The sequence below is a fragment of the Eleutherodactylus coqui genome, chromosome 2 (genome assembly GCF_035609145.1).
Source record: "Eleutherodactylus coqui strain aEleCoq1 chromosome 2, aEleCoq1.hap1, whole genome shotgun sequence".
NCBI lineage: Eukaryota > Metazoa > Chordata > Amphibia > Anura > Eleutherodactylidae > Eleutherodactylus > Eleutherodactylus coqui.
The window spans coordinates 239,231,825-239,244,884 of NC_089838.1; positions in this window are offsets into that span (position 1 = coordinate 239,231,825).

A 13,060-nucleotide genomic window follows, 5' to 3' on the forward strand; every position below is an offset into this window, starting at 1 on the left:
CCCTAATACTCGAACGAGTATCAAGCTCGGACGAGTATGCTCGCTCATCTCTAATGCTAGACCATTGTTGTGAAAACTAAACACATAAAATGTCAAATTAATGTTTTATATTATAATGACCAACAATTATTTTTACCATTGTTACTTTCACCAGGGACAATAAAAGTTCATCTATTTGATGCAGAAATTAAAGATCTCCATTCTTGGTTCCGGTACATATTGGGTTTTAATTAGGGATGAGCGAGCGTACTCGGAAAAGCACTACTCGCTCGAGTAATTTGCTTTATCCGAGTATCACTGTGCTCGTCCCTGAAGATTCGGGACACAGCGATACTCGGATAAAGCAAATTACTCGAGCTAGTAGTGCTTTTCCGAGTACGCTCGCTCATCTCTAGTTTTAATTTAGTTAAATTTGGCCAAGGTAGGCATGGCATTGTATTGGTAGGTTCATCTCTTCAAGGTCGAACATGTGCTTTTGTCCTTTAGGGCACCCTCATGTGGACACCTTTGTGAGCGGAATTGCGTGCATAATACGCAGAGATTAGGACCTGTTGGTTTCAATAGGTTCAATCTCATTAATCTTTTCTGCACATGCAAAAAAAATGCAGCATGCTCTATTTTTGTGCACATTTGCACAACAAAGGCCCCTTAGAAGTCTATGGGAGGTATACTCAATACCCACGTGATTGCACAATATGCTGCAGAATTCCACAGGAAAATAACACATCTGGAACTCATTAGGCTAAATAGCCTTTATAATCACAGAAGGAGTGTATCTCGTGCCCATGTAAACTGGCTCTGTGTGCAAAAAAACTACAGTAATATGTGCAAAAATGTGCGCAAAAGTGCATCATTAATGTATTTGCTTGTGTGAAGAGGCCCCTAATTTGCCAATGGACGTACAAAACCTCAGGAAGAATGTAGTAGGAATCTACACTCAATTATTATGTGCCTAGGGAATACCTCATCATAGAATGGTAGAGTTGGAAGGGACCTCCAGGGTCATCTGGTCCAACCCCCTGCTCAGTGCATGATCACTAAATCGTACCAGACAGAAATTTGTTCAGCCTTTGTTTGAACACTTCCATTGAAGGAGAACTCACCACCTCCCGTGGTAACGTGTTCCACTCATTGATCACCCTCACTGTCAGATAGTTTTTTCTAATATCTAATTTGTGTCTCCTCCCTTTCAGTTTCATCCCATTGCTTCTGGTCTTTCCTTGTGTAAATGAGAATAGGGCTGATCCTTCTGCACTGTGACAACCCTTCAGATATTCGTAGACAGCTATTAACCCTTTCCAATCCACTGTCTGATGTCTAAAGACATTCTGATTGAAGGCTGTACAGCTCTGATGTTGGAAGACATTCGGCGGGGTATTCTTACTGTAGATTACTGGCAGCTCTGTTGTCGGGGGCCTCTCCAGCATGTCAGATACCACAGTACTGGCTCTAGCCAGCAGGGGGCACCATTGTATAACAGCAGAAAGAGAAAGCCCACTAGAAAACCCTGAATCCAAAATTGGATTGCAAAGGGTTAAGTCTCCTCTCAGCCATCTTTTTTGCAAGCTAAACATTCCCAGATCCTTTAACCGTTCCTCATAGGACATGATTTGCAGACCACTAACCATCTTGGTAACCCTTCTCTGAACTTGCTCCAGCTTGTCTATGTCTTTTTTAAAGTGGGGTGCCCAGAAATGGACACATTATTCCAGATGAGGTCTGACTAAGGAAGAGTAGAGGGGGATAATTACTTCACATGATCTAGACTCTATGCTTATCTTAATACATCCCAGAATTGTGTTTGCCTTTTTGGCTGCTGCATCACATTGTTGACTCATGTCCAGTCTATGATCTATTAGTATACCAAAGTCTTTTTCACATATGCTGCTTAGCCCAATTCCTCCCATTCTGTATGTCCTTTCTTCATTTTTCTTGCCCAGATGTAGGACTTTGCATTTCTCCTTGTTAAATACCATTATGTTATTTTCTGCCCACTGTTCAAGCTTTTCTAGATCTTTTTGAATACATTCTCTCTCTTTCCTAGTGTTAGCTATCCCTCCTAGCTTTGTGTCGTCGACAAATTTGATCAGTTTCCCATCAATTCTCTCCTCCAGATCATTTATAAAAATGTTGAACAACACTGGGCCTAGGACAGAGCCTTGTGGTACCTTTTTCTTTGCATCATTCTAATTGTTCATACTTAGGCCTCATGTCCACGGGGAAAATCGGGCCCGCTACGGATTCTACATGTAGAATCTGCAGCGGGTCCCTCCTGCCCCGCGGACATGAGCGCTGAAAATACGAATAAATAAGAATTTACCTATCCGTAGCGGGCGGCGAAGCTCTGCTCTTCCTCATGGCCGGATCTTCTTTTTCGGCCGGCGGATGAATTCCTCACGCCGGCGGCACGTCGCCGGCACGTTGTCGACGTGCCGCGCGCATGCGCCGGGCACATCCGCCGAGCCGAAGCAAGGGAGATGCGGCCGTGAGGAAGAGAAGAGCTTCCCGGCCCGCTGCGGGTGAGTAAATGCTTTTAATTCCTATTTTAGGTCTCCCGCGGATCCGGACGGCTTCTATAGAGCTATGCAGGCAGAGCAGGACACAACTGTGGCAGCTAATAGAACAATGCAGCTGCTTTGCATAAGGAAACAGATGTATTCTTCTCAGCAGGACACAGGCACAGAGAATCTTATCAGTGCAGCAGGCTGATAACAGCTTGCTCCGCTGATAACAGCTGATCGTTCAATTCTAGCAAGCTAGAATTCAGCGATCAGCGACTTGTGCACAAAAACTGCACGATGTCAGTGCATTTAGACAGAACGAGAATCGCTCAAAAGACGGCTTTGAGTGATTTTTGAGGGATTCTCGTTGTGTCTAAATGGGCCTTAACACGGTGTCAGTGATGCCAGTGACAGTATTCCTCTTTTTAACTTTTTGGTGCGCAGATATGCACAAAAAGAAGTGAGAATGAACTCATTGAATTCAATGGGATATACCCGCGTGCAAAATCGCAGTAAAACACGCTCATCTGTCGAAGCACTTACGCTCAGAGTCTCTGCCATGGGTTCTGTTGACATTCCCATCACTTTGATGCAAAGAACGGTTCAACATGTAGCAGATAATCATAGAAATCTTGACAAAACCCCATTTTAAGCCAAGTGTGTTTGTCAGTCACCCTTGAGATCCACCAGATACAATGTTACTAGAACAGCATCATAATGTCTGTCATAAATGGAACTATGTTGCAAGTGTGAATGCAGCCTAAGCCTTTTAAGCAATCTGTTTCTGAGTCCCCGGCTATACAAGTGAAAGCATCTGATTTTCTAGATGTATTATTCAAACAGTAAGTATGATTTTAGCAAACCACCAAATAACGTATTTTCTTTTTAACTCACAAAACTATGTCTCTGATTCAGCCAAGCATAAAACACACATCTTGATGCAATTAGGGATGGCTGTGCGGACTCTCATTGTGCAGTTGGAACATTAAGTGGTGGTTCTGTTCTGACAGAGCAATGTACTTTTCACTCTAAATAAGTGCAGACATTTCTGCTTTCTACATCCACACTGCATGTCAAGCATTCATAATTTTCCTAGGCATCACCATTTTGGACTATCCATTTCATAATATAGATCATTATTCATGTGATGCCAAATGAAGGTAGACAATAAACCCATTTGACTCAGAAAATGACTGCTGCATCATATGGGATTCATTTTTCAAGGGAAAGGCTGATGTGCAGCATAGCAGCAGCTGTGATCTATTATCTTTCATTGATGTTTAACCCCATTCCTCTATACTCGTGTTTATGTATTGAATAGATTAGATAATTACCATACAAATGATTTAATACATCGGTAGAGAATTTATGTGTAATCATTTTCTTGCATATCAAGGGAAACAATACTTAAAGGAGATGTCCCGAGGCAGCAAGTGGGGTTATACACTTCTGTATGGCCATAATAATGCACTTTGTAATATACATCGTGCATTAATTATGAGCCATACAGAAGTTATAAAAAGTTTTTTACTTACCTGCTCCGCTGCTAGCGTCCTCGTTCCCATGGAGCCGACTAATTTTTGGCCTCCGATGGCCAAATTAGCCGCGCTTGCGCAGTCCGGGTCTTCTGCTGTTCTCTATGGGGCTCCGTGTAGCTCCGTGTAGCTCCGCCCCGTCACGTGCCGATTCCAGCCAATCAGGAGGCTGGAATCGGCAGTGGACCGCACAGAAGAGCTGCGGTCCACGAAGATAGAGGATCCCGGCGGCCATCTTCAGCGGTAAGTATTGAAGTCACCGGACCGCCGGGATTCAGGTAAGCGCTGTGCGGGTGGTTTTTTTAACCCCTGCATCGGGGTTGTCTCGCGCCGAACGGGGGGGGGGGTTTAAAAAAAAAAAAACCCGTTTCGGCGCGGGACATCTCCTTTAAAATATACATTTAATTCGAGCAATGTTCAGCTTTTTAAGATGCTTCATAAAGAATATGCAAAACGAGACACTTGTAAATAAGGGTGCGTTCACACGAGCGCATAAACGGCGCGTTTTTGCGCCCAATCGTATATACGTGACCATCTGAGGCATTGGTTTCGAATGTATTCGTTCGCGTAAAAACGGCAACCCGAAAAAAAACGGAACATACGCGACCGAAATATGCGCCAACGCATATTTGATGGCCGAAAAGATAGTTTGCAAAGTAGGAACAAACGATAATACGCTTTCTAGCTCTGGTCATGATCGCCGAAAAACGTTCTTTCCGGCGATTATACGCTGCGCACGTGCGAACGCAAATACGCCTACGCTCGTGTGAATGCACCCTAAGGGTGATGGTACAATACCTCTGCAGCGCCACCTATTGGAAGGCAGCATTCCTGCAAGTCAATGTTAGACTCTTTATACAAGCCTTGTAACAATGACTGGAAATTGTTACAAGGCTTGTATAATGACTCTAAGATTGACTTGCAGGAATACTGCCTTTCAATAGGTGGCGCTGCAGAGGTATTGTTCCATCTCCCTTATTTGCATATTACCCAGAGGAGCATAATTGCCCTAAAAGTCTCCTCACTCACCTTCTAGGTGCTCTCCCTAAGGAGAAAAGATAGCGTTCCCAGACAATCACAGTACTGCATGTCATGTTTGCTGATTACTACACTTCCTATCTCAATTCTTGTTACATTTACTCAATATAATACTATAGGATTTTTTAAAAAATGAACCAAAGCACACAAGATTACTCCCTTTTGTTCTTTAAAGGTGCCTGCAGAAGTTGCGGTGATCCGCTGTAACTGGAAGCGGATCGCTGCTAACTATAGGGTGGCACTTGAACTTATTAATTGAAACAATAACTAATCCAGGTACCACCCTGCAATTAGCGTTGACTTACATGTATTTGCATCAGATAACTGCAGCGTGTAAGGGCATCTTTAGGCTCCTTTCACGCGAGCGTCATTTTAATGTAAAGTAGGCATGTCAAAAAATCGCGCCTATTGGAACTTATGGTTTCCCATGGGTTCCTTCAGACAAACGATTTTTTGATGCCCCCAAAAATTGTGCCACAAAAGATAGAATATAAGCACATTATTTCAACACTGGACTTTCTTTTGTGTCAAAAGATAAGTCTTGTCCTATCTTTTGATGGCACAACACAGTAGGTTCTATAGACTCCTTTGGGAGTCTATGGGAGCCAGCAGAAAAAAGGGAGGGGAAGGGAGTTTAACTGCGGCTAGCACTGCTAAACTATGACAGGTGCTTCTAGTGAGGCATATAAAGTCATTTAAGTAGCTCTGCTGGCCGAGGGATTTCAGGGTTGCGGCGTCAGTTCACTGCAAGATGCCGCAGTCAGCCGTAAAAAATAAATAAAATTTTTTAGTTCAAGCAATTTTATGCTCCGATATTCACGATTTTTTAGCGCAGCTATTGGAGTGACAAAATGATGCTCATGTGAAAGAAGACTTAGGGTGGGGTAACACGTACGTGTTTTTGTGCGTGCATACGCACGCACAAAAGCACACTTGTATTTTCGACAATGCATTCCCTATGGTGTATTCACATGTCCATTCTTTGCAGGTGCGTGCCTGCAAAGATAGGACATGCGTGCACCACAGGGAATGCACACATTTTTTTCAATGGAGCCGCGGCTGCTGCCGGCGCTCCATTGAAAACAATGCTCTGTCGGCCCCCTGCATTCTTTTTCAGGGAAGGGCTTTACATATAAGCCCTTCTCTGAAAAAGAAACATTTTAGTGCAAAAAAACCCCAAAAACTTACCTCTCCGCTGCTGCAGTGACCCCCGCAGACATGAAGAACACATCTGCCGCATGCGGCAGATGTTCCCTTCACCCCCGCTAGATAAAAGAATTCCCTGCTGCTACATCTGCCACATCTGTAGCAGATGCAGCAGAGGAATTCTTCAATTCTCAACTGCAGCTGTCACACATGACAGCTGCGGTAGAGAATCCTGCTGCCCGCATCCAAGTCAATAGCTTTTCAGGGAAGGGCTTCATAAGCCCTTCCCTGAAAAGCCATTTTAAAAAGTGTGTAAGAAAAAAATCAATACTCACCTCCCTTCAGCTGCTGGGGCTCAGCCGTGACTTCTGCCGCTGTCCCCGGCTCTGTAGTTCTGAGCTATCAGCAACTGGGGATTTAAAATCCCCGCCTGCTGGTAGCTCTGATTGTGATTGGCTGAAGTGCTTCAGCCAATCACAATCAGAGCTACCAGCAGGCGGGGATTTTAAATCCCCGGCTGCTGACAGCTCAGTACTATAGAGCCGGGGACAGCGGCAGAAGTCGCGGCTGAGCCCCAGCAGGTGAGTTTTTATTTTGTTTTTCACACTATATTTAAAGGCTTTTCAGGGAAGGGCTTATGAAGCCCTTCCCAGAAAAGCCATTGACGGCTGCCGGGGCTCAGCAGCGACTTCTGCCAATCACAATCGGAGTTACCAGCAGAAACTGCTGAAACCCCAGAACTACAGAGCCAGGGACAGCGCCAGAAGTCGCAGCTGAGCCCCAGCAGCTGAAGGGAGGTGAATATTGTTTTTTTTAATTTATACACTTTTTAAAATGGCTTTTCAGGGAAGGTCTTATGAAGCCCTTTTTTGAACAGCCATTGTCGGGGATGCAGGCAGCAGGATTCTCTACCGCAGCGGTCATGTGTGACAGCTGGAGTTGAGAATTGAAGAATTCCTCTGCTGCATCAGCCACAGATGTGGCAGATGTAGCAGCACGGAATTCTTTTATCTAGCGGGGTGAAGGAAACATCTGCCGCATGCGGCAGATGTGTTCTTCATGCCCGCGGGGGTCACGACAGCGGCGGAGAGGTAAGATTTTTTTTTTGCACTAAAATGTTTCTTTTTCAGGGAAGGGCTTATATGTAAAGCCCTTTCCTGAAAAAGAATGCAAGGGGCCGGCAGAGCATTGTTTTCAATGGAGCCGCCGGCAGCAGCCGCTGCTCCATTGACAACAAGCACGCAGCTGTGTTCACACGTGTTTTTGCTCGTACTTAGGTGCGCACGTATGTACGCACCTATGTACGCACAAAAACATGCACGTGTGAACCCACCCTTAGGTAGGAAGAATTCCAGATGCCTGTAAATTTCCTCTTCACAAAAGTTGACATGGCTGTCCTATGCTTTGCAGTGCAGTGACTCTGAAATTTGAATTGACATAAAAAATATAGTGTCTGTCTAAAAATAGCAATTAGATAGAAAGTAATTAGCCTTGATTAGAGATTGAACAATATATGGCACTTTCTTAGCGATAACTAGAACATATATGGTGCTTATACCTAAATTTATCTGGGCAATGTAGGTACTATTTATCACCTTCCTTTGCATGTAAAAGGGCCTCTGGGAGCTATTGGCAGAGCCCAGCATATGGGCTGGGCTCTGCACACAACTGCATTGTTCTCGCATGGGCTGTCAGCAGAATACAATGTAATATCTAGCACCTGCTGAGAACACACGATGCAGTCTGTGTTATCTCTCTCCAGCTGAACGATAGATTTTAAGCTCACCTTAAGGGTGACTACCCACTACAGTTCTTTTTCCCTCCAAAGTCACAGTGTTTTTTTTCTGCTGTGGTCTATGGGACTTGGTAATGTTAAAATCGCATCGCGCAAAATCCTGATTTCGCGGTAAATTGCGATTTTGCCGCAATGCATTTTTAACATTAGAAAGTCCCATAGACACCTGGAAAAAAAACGCAGCAAATTCGCAAACGCTAGTGGGTAGTCACCCTAAAATAATTGTTTAAACGAAAAGTCAATGATGGTCTCATTTACTAGCAACGATTATCACTCATTTGCCATCGTTTGAACATATTTTGAGCTATAATCGTTGCGTGTAAATGGGCCTTATGGCTTTTCCCGAGCTGCTCCAGTTCTCTAGACAATTATGGTAATCTTCAACACCCACAATTTTAAGCATACCCTAAATGCACATCTCTTTAAAAAGGCAAATCATATCCCCTCATGCAAGTCTTCCCCATTTATCCTGTTTCTATACAGCCCCTCAGAACCTGATCACAATATCCCCCACAACCATACATCATAATTAACTTCATATTTGTACATATACAGATACTAGCTAGTGAATGGCTCATGTAGCTTTATGTATACTGCCCTGTTTATATAAAAGATGGTGAGACCATTGTACAGAACAAGCACTTGCACCTCTTTTCTTATAGACTGTAAGCTCTTGTGAACAGGACCCTCACTCCTATTGTTCAAACTGTTAATTAGTTGAATACTGTATGTAATGTCTGATTTTGTATGTTCATCTACCATCTGATTTGGAATAAGTTGGCATTATATAAATAACAATTATTATTACGTGACTATGATGTCATAGAAAGTCCTGAAAGTTTCACAAGTTGTAGTTTTACTGCAATTTTTGCCCATTGAGGGATTCCAGGTGGGCTTGTCTGAGCCTGGATATATAGTTTTCTGGGGAAAGATTCTGTATAAGGTTTAACATGTTGATTGAAATACTTGCTCTCCCCATGCTTATGAGTCCAGTAGATGGTTCTGCTCAGTGATTGACTTCTATCCCTGCACACATGTTGTTTTATCTATTTGCCAGGCAATTCAATGCAATTATGTATCGCCGCCTTCCCAAGAATAAAATGATTCAGGGATACATTTTCTGCAGTTCTAATTGATGTCACTAAAAGACATTTTCTCAGCATTCTGTATTACCTGTCCCTTACAATTATGGCCATTGAAAAGAAAAGATCATTTTTTTCTACTTGGAGAAAATGGAAGATGAAAAGATATCTGTAATTTAATTCCTGACGGCCAATGTAAAGTGTATTGTATATTGCCTGTTCACTAGCATATTCCAGATGCTGGTTACTTAGTTTAGGCACTTTGTTTCATTCTCACAAAGAAGGAGGGTAAGCTAGAAGCTGAACATTTTAACAATAAGGCATGTATTAGCTTTACTGTTGGCGTTCACGGGAATTTTAGAAACTGAACCGGTATCAGCCAAAATAACAGATGCTAATTGTGATTCATGCTCATCTAGAGTAGTCAGTGGAAACAGCCTTACATATGTCATTTATTCACACCCCCCATCCTCCTTGACTACAGTTTTGGCTAATAGAAATGGTTTAGGAAGAACAAGTAAAAAAAACTGATAGGGAATGAATGAAAATGAATGAAATTGTTTCCTCCTAAACAGTGCTGTTATATACCTGATCACCTGATTTGTACATTGTAATACAAATTGCCTTGGATTCATCCTGTAGTTTATATGTTTTACATACTGTATATGATCACATTTGAAGACGTACTGTATTTTTTAGACTATAGGATGCAGGAGACCATAGGACGAAGGCATAAAAGGAGGAAATATTTTAACTGTATATATACAATGGAATTGATTCTGTAAATATGGTACAGACACAGTAATGTATAAAAGCCAGAAACTCCATCACTATGCCTGCCACTATGCCGAATCACCAAGCCTGCCAGGGTGCCTAATCTCCATGCCTGCCACTGTGCCCCATATTGTAAGCAGTAATGCCTCATCATTATCAGGGACCCTCCTTCCCTGAGCTTACAAGCAGCAGTGAAGAATTTAGGGGTATGGATCTTGCCGCCACATATACAGCAGTAGAACGTTCTGACAGCTTCTGTGCACAGTATGGGGAGTGTGGCTAGAAGGTCCTAGAAAAACACACATGCTGCTTCTACATACTGCCCTGCTAGGATCTTTCAGTATCCCCCACTGCCCTACCAGGTCCTTTGACTATCTTGGAGCTCGGCTTCCTCTGCCTCCTGCTACTGGAATTCAGGCAATTCAGATCACTGCATAGTTTTTAGAAGAAGAGTGTCTAATAACCTGAAAAATGCAGTTAAAGTAGTGAATATTAAAAGTGAGGACTATAAATATGGAGACTGGGTTGTCAGATAAGATTGAGACATTATTTCACTTGGAAGGCTAAGAATACATTTGCTTATCAACGTCTACTGTACTGCTGCTATTTACAGACTTACCATTGAAAGTACATCAAGTGTAGAAATATTCAAAACACTCCTTAATGTAAAGAATTAAAGGTTCTATTTCCATTGTTCAGATTACATACTTGGAATAAGCATAGACATTCAGATCTACCTTTTGGGGTCATTCTAAAGAGATTAATCTATTAACCCTTTCCAGTCCAATTTGTATCCTGGTTTTCCTAGGGGGATTACTCTTTTTCTGCCATTATACAATGGCGCTATCTGCTGGCTAAAGCCAGTACTGCATGAGGTGACACGTTGGATACGCCCTGACAGCAGAGAGGCTGGCAATATACAGTAAGAGAACCCCGACGGATGTCTTCCAACATTGGAGCTGTACAGCCTTAAATCATAATGTCTTCACAGGTCAGACAGTGGATTGGAAAGGGTTAATGGTATTGAAAAATCAAGAGTACATTTGTGCCAGCTAGAGATCTACCCTATTTTATAATAAGGTCCAGACGTATTTGAACACTGACACAATTTTTAGTATTTAGCCTCTGTACTCTACTAAAACGGATTTGAAACAAAACAATCAAGATGCAACTGAAATGTAGAAGTTCAAATTTAATTCAAGGGTTGAACAAAAATGTTGAATTGTAATGGTCTGGGGTGGCTCAGTATTTCAAGACTGATGATTCCAAGTGGTGAATTTACACTTGGTAGCTGTGTATGAATATTTGGGGTAAAGATCAGCAGAATAGCAAACTCATAGGTCATGGGATGCCAACTCCCAAACTTCTTTCTTCAAGCAATCAAAGAGACATGCAGTGCCAATATAGTTCAACAAATCTGCAAGATTGCCTTTGCTTGATAGAACATTGCACCGTGTTGCCACTTTATGTATCTGTTATTTCTTGGAAGAAGCAGCAATATTCCTCTAGACGTTGTCCATGATGGTATGATCCTTTTTGCATATATATTATAGTAGCTGCTCATGGGAACTCTCAATATGTAATCTAAAGAGGTGCCAATTAGAGATGAGCGAGCATACTCGATAAGGCAAACTACTCGAGCGAGTAGTGCCTTATTCGAGAATCTGCCCGCTCGACTCCAAAGATTCGGATGCCGGCAGGGGGCGGGGAGCTGGGGGGGGGGGGAGAGCGGGGAGGAACGGATGGGAGATCTCTTGCTCCCTTCACCCCCCGACCCCCGCTCCCCCCTGCTCACCGCCGCAACTCACCTGTCACCCGCGCCGGCAGCCGAATCTTTAGAGACGAGCGGGTAGGTACTCGCATAAGGCACTACTCGCCCGAGTAGTTTGTCTTAACGAGTATGCTCACTCATCTCTAGTGCCAATGCAAATGATGAAGGTCATCATCAGGCTTAAAAAAAATGAAAATCTTTCAGAGAGATAGTGTTAGGAGTTGTCAAATCAACAATGTTGGTACATTCTTGAAAAAGAAGGAAAGCACTGGTGACAACACTACCGAAAGGCCTGAAAGAGCATGGAAGACAACAAAAGTGAATGACTGTAGATTTTTTTGCCCTGGTACACATCTAGCTAAGTCAAGTATACTCTCAAGGAGGAACCGTAAGCATATCGTTATCAAAGTCTACAATCAAGAGACTGAGAGAAAACGTAAAACATGTGGTCATAGAAGGCGCAACTCCCATAAAACAGTATTCCAATGAGATGTTAACCCGTTTCTTCTTTATTAAACAATTAAAACAGCCAATATAATTTTAATCATTTAATAAAGAAGAACCAGGTTAATTACCTATTGGAATACTGTTTTATGGGAGTTGTGCCCTCTATGTCCACATGTTTTACGGTTTCTCTCAGTCTAATTGCCACACTCTGTTTTATACGGTTGGCGTCAGTGGACAGGCAGCACCTCATCACACTTCCTACAAGGAAGGTTAAACTTTCTGTACAATAATAGTAGAATGAGCTTTCCTCTCTTCTTCGTACACTCAAGAGACGGTCTCCATAAGTATATATACAAAGGGTTTATCTCAAACTACTGGTAAAATTACAGAACAGAAAGGTCAGAAATAACTTAGCTAGAAAACGCCACTTCTGGAACAAGTTTCCTTGGACAGATGAAAGCCATATACTTGTACCAGAATTATGGGAGGAGAACAATATGAAAAAGGAAGCGAAAGGCGCATGATCAAGCATATCACATCAGTGTTGTGGCAGAGGCATATATGATGCTAATGGAGCTGGGTCACTGATGTTTAATAATGATGTGACTGCTGGGAGATGTAGCAGGATGAATTTTGATGCATATAGAACAAGACTTTCTGCTCAGATTTAGTCAAATAATGCAAAATTGCTCAACCGCTGCTTTGCAGTACAAAATCAATAATGAACCAAAACATGCCAGAAAAGCAAGCCAGGAGCTTAAGGCAAAAAAATGGAATCTTCTTCAATAGTCAAACCAGTCATTTGACGTCATCCTGTTTGATTATGCATTTCACTCACAGATGACAAAAATGAAGATGCGAAGAACTGCAGACGAGCAACAAATAAAGATGGCTGCAAGAAAAGGCCTGAGAAAACAACTTAAGGGAGGAAGCTCCACTTTTTATGGTGTCCATGTGTTCCAGACTTCAGG